The following is a 14,826-nucleotide window of genomic DNA, read 5'->3' as shown; positions in this document are numbered from 1 at the left end:
TCAAAGTTTTTAATTTGCTTAGCAGTGGTTTTCAAACCAAGCTCCTACAGAGCACTTTCCAAGTTCTACCAGTAGAATATTTAGTAGTACTACAGTGTTTCATCGCTAAAATAGAAAAAGGGAACTTATATCCTGATTTTCAGAGAAAACAGAATGATAGCATAAATTGATATCTATTTTTATCTGAATCTGTTACAGGGCAGGGAGAGGAGCACCCCAGACCCAGCAAACCTGCCTGTTCTAAATGGGTTCTCATCAACACAAAACTAGTGAGACTTTAATGTAAAGGAACTTTAATACAATTAGGAAACAATACAGGAAAGGCAAAGAATATAGTTTCTAAATCAAGCACCCAAAGTTACCCGTCCCCTTGTGGGTGAAAAGTCCACCCAAGCAGGATTGGCCCAGAGCAAGACCCCAAAGCCTGACACAAGTCTAAAGCATCCTCCAGTGGGGACCCACAGAAAAGGATCAGAAACAACGAGACAAGTCTGGGAGAAAAAGAGCAAAATCAAAATCAAGACAAAACCCGCCATTGTCACCTCCCCATGGGCTTTCACCCACATCTGTGTCATCCAGTCCACGACCAAAAGGCAAGCACAGTTTCTTCATGTGTCTCTTGTTTCCATGAGCCCCCTGCAGGTCTCCTTCTGGCTGCCCATCCTGCTTTCTTCCTTCCTCAGTCTCCTCTGCAGCTTCTTCTCTCCCTACTCAGCTCTACCCTCCCTTGGGTGGGGCAGGAAACCTGGAACCTCCCCCTTTCCTGGGGACCACCCTGTTACAGGTCTTCCAGAAATGTTTTGCAACCCTTTTATATTTGTTGAACAAATAGCTCAGGAAAAAAAAAGGAAAAGGAAGAAATATTTATTAAGGTGATCAAAGCATGCCTTCTAGAATCTTAACTTGCTGCTTAGGCAGGTAAGTTAATTCACTGTTCTGCAGCTTTAGCTTTCTCTTCTTTAAAATAAAGATATAAAAACACATTAGTGGGTAGTTGTATAGATTTGATACCATTTGTAAAGATCTTAGTACAGTTATCTTGTATACATTACATGCTCAAAAAAGTTCCTTTCAAAAAAGATATATATATATGTATATATACATATATATACACTTTAAAGCATGCAATTTAGTCCTTTAGCATAATATTGTTTCCTAGTTTGTATGATAGAATTTCATATGAAAATATTTCATTTTTGGTTCCATTTCCCAGGCTCATCTTCTTGACAAAACTGGTCAATTTGAAAACATAATATTTCCTATTCGACCTTGCAATCAACTTCACTGAGCCTGTTTCCTTACACATTTGCAAACATTTTTCTTATTTTCCAAGGAAGATAGGGATTCTTGTGCTAATCCAAAATCTACATTTGGGATTCTGTCATTTTGACTCTATTCAATTACTTTGCATTCTTTTGTGGTCTCAACTCAGGAGCCCCTCAGAGAAGGATGAAGTGATGAGCTTTCTCTTAATTTAATCTCTTCAGTGTCCATATTATCACCCAGCTGTGTCCTTTTTGGAAAACCTCGCCCTCTTGCTGATCCTCCACCTTTGCTGGCCGTGAATCCACACAAGCAGAATTGTCACCTAACAGGCCTTAAATCCACATCGTCCTGAAGTTTTCAGCATTTGTTTCTTTTGTAGCCACATCTTCTTCATGTCTAGATTCAGGTCCTTACTGTTAGGAACCTTCCTTCACTCCCTCCCTCCTCCCCTGCCTCCCTCTTTTCCTTGCAGCAGAGTGTGAGTGGGGTTCGCTCTTGGTAGTCAATGAATTCTTGCTTATAAATTCTTTCCTATATCAAAACTAAAGGCACTTAAGGAGGATTTACTCAGTAAAAGAAAGATTTACCCAGGTAATCTGAAATGGCAGGTAGGAATGTGAAATTAATACTAATAACAAAGCAACATATGGTGTTTATAGTATGTTTTATCATATCTAAGTTGATCCTCACAATAACTCAGTGAGTCAGGGAGGTATTATTTTAATTTACTTCATCTCACAGATAAAGACACTGGCTCTTGAGAACTGAGTTACTTACCCAAAGTTGTGCAGATTGAATATTGTAGAAGAGGCTGAATGAGAACCATGTAACCCAGATCCATACCCCATGATGTTGCAGCAGTGCTCCCCCAGCCCAGCTGTCAACATATTTCCCAACAAACCCTCTACTTTATTGCTACACTCCAGATCCAAGGAAGGAGGTATAATCATTTGCTTTAAAAGCAAAGCTCTTCTTGCAAAGAAATTCCTTTCCCATTGTTTTCTGATTTAAATTTGCCTAAGACTTCTGGTTCTGCTTAGGGGCAGATGATATGCATTTTAAATTAAAAGGTTGTCCTTCAGAGGGAGTATTCCTCTTGGAATTTAGCATTTATGCCAACTTCCCAGACTTGGAAGTCAGGGCAAGATGGAATGTAGCTGGGAGATGCAGGATGGAGGTCATAGAAACTGTGACCCAACTCATAGCCTGAGAAGGCTAAGGGGCTGATAGCACTGGTGTGCACATAGGTGTTCCCTGTGACACTTCAAAACATCTCTCTCTACTGCTGGTACTCTTGTTATAGGGCAGCCCCGATATTGAATGGGTTGCCTGGTTGTGGGTCCTCACCCGCGCACTTACAAGGGACTTATTAATACTCTACTACAGGCATACACAAAAGGTTAATAAAAGGTTTATTTACAAGGGAAAAGAAAATAAGGAAAATGTACAACTCAGGGAGAAAATAGGGAAAATGAAGTATTTAATGAGTCCTACCTGATCCGCCGACCTGGAAACCCAAAAATCACTCTCCGAGCTGGCCGGACACTGCAAGCTGGTGGAGAGTCAAAATGGGGGACCCCTCCAAAGCACATGTGTCCGCTTTATACCAACCTGGCTGCTTAACCCCACCCTCAGGCCCCAGCCACCTTCCCTTTGGTGGTGATGGGATTTGGAGTTCCCAGTGTCTTTTGGCTTTGGTCTGGAGTTGGGGGTGGAGTCCACAAAGCCTGTATGGAATTAGCTTTAGGACATCCTTTTCCCCCTAACACTCTGAGAAAATAATAGAGTCCCTAGCTTGGGGAAAGAGCTATGGAAAAAAGCTAATATTTAGGGGTTGGCTAAAAACTGAAAATTTGCCTGTAATATTCAGAGATTTCCTTCCCAATAAGGAGAAATGTGAAATTAGAAAATTAAAAACTCCAAATTAGTGATTTAAGAGACAGGGTATCATAGAAAAGTGGAGAATTCTGTGAACATTTAAGAAATGTGTAATCCTCATCGTAGAAATAATACTATATTCACCAATTTAGTAAAATTTTAAAAATAAACAAAGGGCATTGTATAAGAGCATACATAAATGAAAGAAGTCAAAAGAAACCAATAAGACTACTTTTGAGTAGCTGATGTAAATTTATTAGTACTTTATATAGTAAAAATTCAGTTTTAATAGGGGCATGGAATTATTTATAAATAAGAATAGTATATTATATATCCCAGCTTTTAAGAAATGAGGTAATATTAAGCTTGATCAATAACTTTTTTTCACTCTTAAGTGATTTTGTAACAGGGTGGTCCCCAGGAAAGGGGGAGGTTCCAGGTGTCCTGCCCCACCCAAAAAGGAGGGTGGAGCTGAGTAGGGAGAGAAGAAGCTGCAGAGGAGACTGAGGAAGGAAGGAAGCAGGTTGGGCAGCCAGAAGGAGACCTGGAGGAGGCACATGGAGCTGACAGACACATGAAGAAACTGCGCTTGCCTTTTGGTCGTGGACTGGGTGACACAGATGTGGGTGAGAGATGTGGGTGAGAGACCCGTGGGGAGGTGACAATGGTGGGTTTTGTTTTGATTTTGATTTTACTCTTTTCCTCCCAGACTTGTCTGCTTGTTTCTGATCCTTTTCTGTGGGTCCCCACTGGAGGATGCTTTAGATTTGTGGCAGGCTTTGGGGCCTTGCTCTGGGCCAATCATGCTTGGATGGACTTTTCACTCCTGAGGGGATGGGTAACTTTGGGTGCTTGATTTAGAAACTATATTCTTTGCCTTTCCTGTATTGTTTCCTAATTGTATTAAAGTTCCTTCCCATTAAAGTCTCATATGTTTTGTGTTGATGTGGCGGATGGCAGAACCCATTTAGAACAGGCAGGTTTGAGGGGTCTGGGCTGCCCCTCTTCCTCTCCTGTAACAATTTAACTACTGTACTTAAATCATCTGGTGAAATAAATAGACAGTATTGTTTGTTTCTTTATTGTCCTCATTGTTTGATGCTGAATGATGGCAGAATGGATGTATTGTGCCCATAAATACAACCTGGAAAAATTATGTACTTTTCAGTTTAGAAGACACAATATAGATTTCCTAGTCCAAAATATGAAACTAAATCTGCCTGATCTAAGGTAGTCTATAAAATCTCTTGCTGGAGGGATTTTGGAAACACTAATGATTAGTTTTGGCGAAATTTAACATTTGTGTCTTGCGTGGTACTGGGAGGAGTTTTTTTTTTTTTTTTTGGTGGGACCCTCGCTGGTGGCCGGGGAATAAACCAGCACTGCAGAGGCTGCAGCAGCCTCGCAGCCCAGCGCTCAACCGCTGCGCCACCGGGGGAGGCCCAGGAGAGGCCCAGGAGCTTGGGTTTTGAGTCAGAGTCTTGTATAGTTACATAAACTGAGAAAGGCATAATCTCTGAGTCCTGACTTCCTCAATTGTAAAAGAGGGACCATAATACTTACAACCATGTCTGTAAATGAACTGTAAAGTTGTTTAGTGTGTTGGTGTTCATTGGTAATAATCATAATTAGAACACACTGTTACAGGGCAAACCCCGATATAAAATGAGGTTTCCTAATTGTGGACAAACTAGCCCTGAAGATGGAAATGAATTTGCATTGAACTCTCAGTTTCAATGAATATTTTATAAATGATGAAAAGTCAAACAGAAGAAGCAAATGTCTCTCAAATCCTGTATGACCTTCTTTTTCTTTCCAACTATCCAAATTTTTTCTTCTTCCTTCACAAAGCATTCAGTGATTGCTCGTTCTCATGAGGTATATGGTGATTAGCTTCTGATTTCTGTGTTTATAGATAATCTTTTATGTCGCTTGAGTGTCTGTGTTCTACATAAGTAAATTAGGTGTTGCTTGAATGTTAGGAATTTGTTATTTCATTATCCTCCCTCACTGCAACCAATGTGGTGCTGTCTTCACAGAATTTTATATATTTGTTGACCCATTGACTACAACCTTTCCTGATGCTGTGGTGGTGGCAAACTGTGAGAGAGAACACTCAAGCTGCTGTTTATACTACCAGTGAATGCAATGATGTAGTTATGTACAGGCATGATGTAATTACATGGAATGATGCGATTAATGCTATATATCAGTTTCAGAGAATGAATATTAAATATTTCTTGCTTTATGAAGTTCATTTCATTTTTTAAAAATTATCTGTATTTTAATTTTCTGCTTATGTTTATGATATAATCAGATTTCTATTTGAACCAAAGAATATTCAGGAAATATTATCTTCAGTTGAAAATCTTTAGTGAGAACAATGTAATTCTCCTAACATTCTGAAATACATTAAATTTAACATCTGCTGGAATGACTGATCTTTGTCCAAAAGTTTGCTCTTCTTTGCAACACTTTCTCTGGCAAATCACTACTGGGTCTATTGTTAGATACTATTAATTCAATACCAATGAATGAACAACTGCTATGTAGGTCAGAAACTGTGATAGCTACCATGAAGCCAAAGATAAATATGACAAAATCAAGGAATTTATTGCCTGGTAATGGAAATATCATTCTATAGTTATCATAAAGTATCATTGCAAAGGCAGTTTTGGTATTTCCTTCATGAGATGGGATCTGCATGCAGGTGTCCTCACCCAGCCTGAATCAGAGGACATGGAGCAAAGTAGAGGATACCCTCATGGAAGGTATTTTTGTTTTATCAAAAAGTTGATGTTAAACCAATGCAGTTTGGGTGGTATGAAAAGTATAGCATTCAAATTAAATAACTTTATGCTAGATCACTCTGGTGGCTATGCATAAGCCAGATTTGAAGGAGATAACTAAGATTGGAGACAAAAAGAAAATAGAAAGCTTTATGCCTATTGTATTTTGCCTGTGTATTTTTTTGTTTATTTATATTCCACGGATTAGTGGAACCATGTGATATTTATCTGTCACTTTATGACTTATTTCACTTAACATGATCCTCTCAGTGTCCATCCGTTTTGTCCCAAAAGTGACTATTTCATCTTTTTCACAGCTGTGTAGTATTCCACTTATTATAGATACCATACTTTATTTATCCATTTGTCTGATGAAGGGCACTTATGTTTTTTCCATGACTTGGCAATTGTGGACAGTGCTGTTATATTCATAGGGGTGCATGAATTTTTTCATGTTAGAGTTTTAATATTTTTAGGTTAAATACATAATAAAAGTATCACTGGACCATGTGAAATTACAGTAGGAATAAATCTTAAATTCAGTGAAAGTATTTAATGGTTACCAGGGGGAACAGGGTGGAAGGAAGAGATTTGGGGGAGGGAGGAAAAGAGGGTATTGGCCCTGGTGGTTTGGTTTAAGGTGAATGGAACAAGTGCATAACTGAAAGAACAAAAATATGCCCTAAAATTAAAATTAAAAACAACCAATAAAGAAATTAGATTACAGTAAATTAAATAATTAAATCTGTTGTAGTCATCTAGGAAAGAGATGATGCGACTTGTAATTGTTTTCCGTGGGACTACCAACTGTCCTGTGTTAGGAGGCATTTCTTTGACTCTTTAAATATTTATGTAGTCAATATCTACTATATGCTGGGCACTGGGTACAAAAAGACAAAGCACTGTCACTGTCAAAGCAGAAAAATACAAACATATGGGCCTCCCTGGTGGCACAAGAAGTTAAGCACAGCACTGTGAAGCTGTCTGCAGCCTCTGCAGCATGAGTTCGATCCCCGGCTGGCCAGGGAGCTAACCCACATGGTGCAGCAGACCTCTCTCCTGTCTTTCCCGCTGCTTCCCTCAGCAGTGTGTTCTGTTCCCCACTCTGTCTCTGGTAACTTCTTTCACCCCCTGCAACTCTGGCCTGTACCCCAGTTCTTGTATGCATAAATAAATAAATCTTTAAAAAAATATAAATATACGCCAAGTGCTAGGAAGTAAGTATAATTTGGGATTATGGCAGCACTAGTGATGGATTCTGACCTCACCCTGGGAAGCAGAGAATACAGCATTGCCAGCCGGCCAGGGAGAGAAGTGCAGTACAGAGGCCTCAGATACGGGGAAGAACAGGCACAAAGGGGTGGAGGGACTCGGTCTCTTCAGGGAAATGTGTGTAACTGCCTGACTGGAGCTCAGTACCTGAGGTCCAGGGTGTAATGGATACCAGGCCATGGAAAGAAATGCTTGTTCTGCATGGAATGTCATAAGGAATCACAAAAGGGCTTTAAGTAGAGATGTAACATACGGGATTTATGTTGGGAAAAAATCTTCTCAAAGTAGATGCATGGAGTTCCTGATGAAAACACTACAGCTCAGGAGACTGGGAAGCAATGATAAGGGTTTAAATAGAGGTGGTCGTGGAGAATAAATAGGTCAAACCAGCCCTCCGTGGGTGGCACAAGGGGTTAAGACACAGCACAATGAAGTTATCCACAGCCGCAGCAGCATGAGTTTGATCCCCCGCCAGGGAGAAACCCACATGGTGCAGCAGACCTCTTCTGTCTCACCTGCTTCTCCCCTCAGCAAAGTATTTCAGTTAATCTGCCCTGTGAATCCTCTTAACCCCACACCTCTAGCCTGTACCCCAGCTCTTGTATGCATAAATAAAAATAAATCTTTAAAAAAATAAATAAATAGGTCAAATGCAAGGATGACTTAAGAGGAGAGAATGATATGTGATGGTTCTGCAGTACTTAGAGCATACATAAAGGCCTGGCCCTGACTCAGGAGAACTGTGGGGAAAGCCAGGATTCAATCAAGGTGGGGAGGTGAAACATAAGCTCATAAAATGAAAGATATGTCATTAATTAAGTCATGGCACATTAGTTCTAAGAGTCTAGATAGTGTAGATATTTAGGAGTATGAGAATGAGAGCAATAGTGAAGGAATAAAATTGTAAAACTATGAATAAAGAATATAGGAGTGATTAGATGAATAAAGGGGCTTTACATGAACTTTGATGTTATGTTATCTTGGTGCCCAGGCTGGGTGAGGCCTCTGGGTATGAGAGAAAAGCTGGCAAGTCCATGACATTGCCTATAGAAGGCAGCATAGCACAGCCTCAAAATAGCAGTCTCTACTGGAATACTCATGGTTTGAATTTAAGCCTGAGTCTAGTCTGATGTGCATGCTGTGTGATCTGCATAAAGTGACTCAATCTCTCTGAATCTCAGTTTTTACAATTGCAAAATGAGAAGTCTGCCTTAGAAGTCTTCTCTGAATATTCCAATAAGGTGCATGTAGGGACTGAATAAAGTACCTGACTCAGGATATGTACAAAACAGTCAATTGTCATTATTATTACGAGGTACACATATTTAGAGCCGCGGGCAATTCAAAGTCCTGGCTGCCTCAGGAGATGGAAACTTGCATAAAAAATGATGTAGGTGTCGGGCCTCTCCAGTGGTGCAGCGAGTTGAGTGCAGCGCTGTGAAGCTGTCTGCAGCTTCTGCAGTGTGGGTTTGATTCCCAACTGGCCAGAGATACCCACATGGGACAGCAGACCTCTCCTATCTTGCCTGCTGCTCCCCTCAGTAGTGTTTTTAGTTGTCTGCCTGCTCTGCTCCACCTTCTGTCTTTGGTGAATTCTCTGGCTTCTGGCCTGTACCCCAGTTCTTGTATAAATAAAAATAAATCTTTTAAAAAAAATGAGGTATGTGTCATTGAATCTAGTGAATTCCAGTGATCAATTTGGTTGATGTTGGAAAAGAGCCTGATGAGATGAGGTGGATCTATTGGCCTAGCACATTTGTGCCCTTAAGGGGGTTTCTCCTTCAAGAGAAGCAGCACTTACTGAGGATGTGGATTCTCCAGAGGATGTGAATTCTTCCTGGAGCACACATAACAAAGAGAACCAAGGCAGTGACTCCTGTGTCCAGAGTTGAAGCAATTGTGGAGATAGGGGGACCAGGCAGAGGTAATTAGTATCATAGCTATCAGAATAATTCTAGTGAGATTCTGGAAGGTTCCCATTTCTCCACTGATAGACGTAATGACGTAACTAAAACCATTTTCAGTCACCTATAAATCATTACTTAGATTGTGTATGAATAGCCTATCTTGCAAACACTAAAGTATGGAGAATTTATTGAACAGATTTATAACTTCAGGATACGTTGAATTCTTTTTTTGATTTATAATGAGGAAGGTCCAAATTAACCTGAAAAAGTAAAGTAGTACCACAATCATTTTTCAGACCACTTGTCTGTCTTTCTAGACCTCCAACAACCTTTTCCAGACAACTTTACAAAGCTCTCTTTCCTTCAGAGGGCAATGTGTAAAGTACTGGAATCAATCTGTGACTCATTTCTTCTTATTGTGCCACATTCAACTATGGAACTATAAAAGGCAAAATGCAAAAAACATTATCTCTCTGTACTCTTAATGGAAACCCTTGATTCCAGACTGATAGAGCAGGGAAAAACTGGACTTGGAAATTAGCCAGTTCAAAGTCCAGTTTCCACTAGCTCTATGATCTTGGGCCAGTTACCTTCTATTTCAGAAAATTTTGTGCCTATTTGTAAAATGGCAGTAAGTCTGAGTATAACATGGGAACGTCTGTGAGAGCACAGAGTGAAAGGGCCTGAATGTGTTACTTCCCTCTTCCTTCCCCTCACTAAACTGCTGGATAGGGACCTGAAGCTAAGATCCCAGACTCTTGAATTCTAGGCATGGCCGTGCCACTTACTCATGGAGTGTCCCTGAGCAAATCCTTGACCTAGCAGGCTCCAGCCTCCCATTTGTAAGATGTAAGAATCGATCTCATTAGCCCCAAGGCTTCCACCAATTTTTTGAGTAGCATCCTCACTTTCATAGGTTTGCTAAGACTGTTTCCACCACTGGTGGGAATCTTCTACCTTTACCTGTCCTGGTGTCTTCCACTTTATCAGTCCAGAGTGACCTGCCTACCTCTGCAATTGTGTAAGTTTTCCTGTATATATCACTCTCTGCACACTTGACTGTCATGCACTGTGCACTTGATCATAAGTAGCCTTCTTTTATTGATTAACCTTTCCAGATATTAATTTTTGTTTCCTTATCTAGAACAAAAGTCTCCCTGAGGAAAGGAGTATTTTTGCTTATTTGCTTCCTCCAGGTTGTGTCAAGAACAAAATAGGTGATTAATAATAGCTTGTTGAACAGTCAATGTGACGTGTACAAAAGTCCAGACATGTGAAGTTATGGATTTACCGCAAGCAATGGTGCCATGGTGGGAAGGGCTGAGTCTCAGCTCCCTATTCCAACAATGGGGAAAGAATCACTAAATTTTTTCCTACCTCTCTGCAGAGACCTGTGAAGCTTCTGGTGGCTTGCCTACACATACGGAGAACGAAGAGCCTGTCTTCACTCTGAGTTTCTATAGAGTGAAGGTCTTCTCCAACTTTGTGCTGTTTCAGGCTATGAGATAGTTTTTATTTCTTCCTCCTGGAAGACTAAGGGCAGAACCAATGCCCATGAAATTGTACTGTCTCAACAGGGGATAGGCAGATGCGACTCAGAGCTTGTTTGATTTCTAAGAACCTCTTTCCATGAGGTAATGGCTAATGAGGACACCGTTGAGTCTGCCAACAAAAGAAGCCATGGAGATACCCAGTTCAGAAAAAAATCTACCAGTCAAAAATCCACCAGGGGTTGGACATGAGCACAGATGGTCTGTGATTTTCAGGCTACCATGTAAGCAGGAAACTGACTAGCTCTAAGAAACTGGCTTCACTAACTTCAGTTAAACTGATGGCAAATTAATCCAAGCAAACTCTGAGAGTACCAAGAAAAGGCAAGGGTCATAAAGGGTCATAAAATCATAATCTGTGTTTGGGTTTGTTCTAGGGAACTGGCTTTTGTTTATTCATCAAGAATTTGTTGTGCCAGTGATACATTAAACAAACATTGCCTCTGCCTTGCTGGAATGCATGCGCTGTTATCAGACTTAAAAGCAGTCTTCCAATGCAGGTAGGGTTTCACCAATTTTACCAACCTGAACCCTTTTCCCCTTGGTCCTTTCAGTCCCTTCCAGTGTTGGCAAACAAGACTGTATCTCCTACTCCCCAAGTGCCCAATTCTGTGCTGTTTGCTCATATGTTGTTTTCAACATAGATGTTGGGTCATAAACTGTCCAAAATTGGCAATTATGTGCCACTGTTGATATATATTTACTGAACATTTATATGAATTATGACTGTTGTATTTTCCAATTTACTCTTATGAGTAGCTATTTTTTTTTAAAGATTTATTTATTTCTAGCATACAAGAACTGGGGTGTAGGCCAGAAGTGTGGGGGAGGGGTAAGAGGATTCACAAGAGACAGAATAGGAGGCAGAACAGACAGATCTACTGAAATACACTGCTGAGGGGAGCAGCAGGTGAGACAGGAGAGGTCTGCTGTGCCATATGTGGGTTAGCTCCCTGGCCAGGAATTGAACTCATGTTGCAGTGGCTGATGACAGCTTGATAGCATTGTGTGTTTAACCCCTGCATGATCAGGGAGGCACCCCAGTGAGCAGCTCTGAAAGGGATGAAATGGATAGATTTTCTCAATTAAACTGCCAGATTATTTTTAAAGCAGATGTCCTAGATGCCCACGATGCATAAAATACCTTGACAGCCACTGACACCAACAATAAAGACATGGCTTAAGCCCTTGGGGAATGAAAATGATGTCCAGAGTACTGAGGGAGCCAGGATAGGACCCAACCAGCCTTAGAAGGTGCAGAAAAGTTTCCTGCGGAAAATAAATCTATGCTTGGTCTTGAAGAACAAGCTCGACTTCGGGAGTAGGAGAGTTTTCCATGCTGGTTTCTTGTTGGTCGTATGACACAGCAAACATCTGTTCCATTGTCTCTGGGGATGGTGACGGAGTTGGGAAGAGCAGGTAATGCCGCATATTAAATTATAGCCCACTAGGCGGCCGGTTAGATGAAAGAGTCTGGTTTTATAATCTCATTCTTTCCATGAAGTCACCATATGCTCACCTTTCAGTCGGAACACCATCCTGGGGCTGAACTGCTTAGCAGCTGGTGCCTATTTTTGTTCCATAAGATTAACATTACTTTTGTTTTTTGATTGTAAGTGCAATCAATGGTAATTATTATTATCATTTTTTTAAATAATAAATTTTATTTTATATTCCCCATACAATTGCACCCCCCCATTCTGACCCCAATCCCTCCCCTCCCGCCCCCCACCCCTCTAAAAGTGTCTCTGGTTCATAGTTTTTTGTTGATTTTGATTTTCACTTTCTTATAGTTATTCATTTTCCTGGTAATTATTTTTATAAAGCCAGGAAAGGCAGAGAAGTATAAAAAAAGACAAAGAAGTAAACAGTGAGGGTCCAAGTCAGAAAATATCATAATTTGCATTTGGGAATGCTCCTCTTCCCCATTTTTCACTGATACAGAAGCTCACTCATTCACATTGACAACTGGGCTCCTGTGGGGTGGCCAGGGCTGACTCAGGATGAGAAAGAAGACATGTAATGGCAGGTTTTTGGTGTCTAGTAAGGCACAGCAGAGTCTAATAACTAGGTTTAAAAATGAATAAGGAGACTTGTTACTTTTCAGTTTGGTGGAGATAATGGAAATAACTTTCTGTGAAAAGTTGTAAGTCCCATGAAAATCTAAGCTGTGTGCTATTTGTATCATTATTTTAAAGGACTTTTCTAGGCAGCTGTACTGTCTTATCCTTGAGTAAATGAATGAATGAAAGTCAAATTTAAGTTTCATTTCTTTCATGAACCTTTCCTATCATCTACCTACTAATATGCAATTTATTTATATTACATAAGGTATTACCAAAGTTACATTATTTCTGATGTGTGTTAATGATATTCTTACTCCTATTACTATATATGTTGGGTACTTATTGTATCCAAGACACTATGTGATCTCATTTAATCCTTATTGTGATGTTATGATATAGATACTGTTATTATCGCTATAGGTCAGGAAATAGAGTCTCAGGAAAGGGAGGTGATTGATCAAGGTCATGGAGCTGGTAAATGAGAGAGTCAGGGTTTGGGCCCAGACATGATGACTTGAGAGCCCACACTCGTTTCTACTCTTTGAGAGAGTCTGAGGCTGAGGCTGTCCTTCAGGGTCAACCATAGACTTAACGTCCTCAGGAAACTTTCTTGAACTTGTGTCTTCATTGTTAATTTTCTCATTTCTCATTATTGGGCTGTTGATTGCATGAGTAGCAATCATTTTCTTCTTAAGGTAGGTGTCCCCAGATATTCATATAGCCTTCCCCATGACAGTCAGAATAGGTCTTACCAAGATGCTCAGGAGAGTCCTTCCCAAGATGTGCCATGTTGGCAGGTGGATTATTTTAAGCTAAGATCAGCTGAGGCCCTAAAGGATCACAAGACATTCTTATCACTCCCTTAACTACCTAGAAGAATCAAGTTGTAGATATTACTCACAATTAGGGTTATTACTAGAAATAGCTTTTCCATTAAGGAAAATTATCTGTATGAAAGAGCAAACATCAATGATAGAGCCTCTGGTCTTCATCATGAGTCATCCAAACTCGTCATGTGATTTCTACTCTTCTCCTCTTGAAGATTCAGGCCCCTCCCCCATTTCTTAGCTGGCTTTGGAATTCACATCTACACTGAATCTCCATATGTTCTTTTTCCCTCCTATTAATCTGTCTGATGCTAATTTGATTATTCAACCAGCTGGAGAGAACCCAGAGGGGTAAGGGAAATTTCCTTTCTTCCCTGCGTCTTCTTCCTCTTACATCATTTTACATGGTCACTATTTTGTGAAGTTGTTTGGAAAAGAACTCCATATGTGTTAGGCAGATGGAGAAAGGGCAACTTGGGGATTTATCTAATATTAACCAGCCACCCTCTGTCAGAGCCAGAGTAATACCCGGGTTCTAGACTCTTGTTCTAGACTTCTTCTCTGGAAAAAAAAAGTCATGGGAAAGTCTTTTATAAACAATTTGGTACAGGTCAGAGTTCACAGAATTCTAAAATTGCAAGAAAACACGATGATTACCTGAAATAATAACCTAATTTTAAACAGTGGGCTTATTGTTTAAAAGATTATGGCAAAGTGCTTATCCAAGGTCATGGAGCAACTAGGAAGCTTCAAATAACAAGAGCTTGGAGAGATAGTTTGCAGTCATAAGATCATGGATTTAACTCCCCTCTGATATTTAGTTCTTACTGGTTGACATATGATAGAAAGTATAAATTATTCAGATTAGAACCAAGTTGATAATGTCTTTGATGTCATTGTCATAGGCCAAGATGTCAAGAAGTTTTTCTTTTAGTAAAAAGCCTCTCCATTTCTTCCACTTGGCACAGGCACTTCTTATGGATTTCTTTCTCTCTCTTTTTTTTTTCTTTTATTGTGTGTGAAGCATAACTGGAAGGAAACAAGCAAAGTGGATTGGCTGATTTTGCAGCCATGATGAAGACAGAAGACTTAGGAGAGAATGGGGGTGCAAGAGAGAGTGTGGGTGAGCACAGTGGAGAGTCTAGGAGTCCTTTGACGTGTGCTCTGTTGCAGCCTCCCCGCCTTCCAGCTGTGCTTTATACACCCAGTAAGGCCATTTCTTGGCTGTCATCCTGAGCTAGCACTGTAATTGTTAAAATATTAATGGTTCC

This window comes from Talpa occidentalis, unplaced genomic scaffold (genome assembly GCF_014898055.3).
Source record: "Talpa occidentalis isolate TD23 unplaced genomic scaffold, MPIMG_talOcc4v2.1 talOcc4.12, whole genome shotgun sequence".
Taxonomy (NCBI): Eukaryota; Metazoa; Chordata; class Mammalia; order Eulipotyphla; family Talpidae; genus Talpa; species Talpa occidentalis.
Note: the sequence above shows the minus strand (reverse complement) of the source record.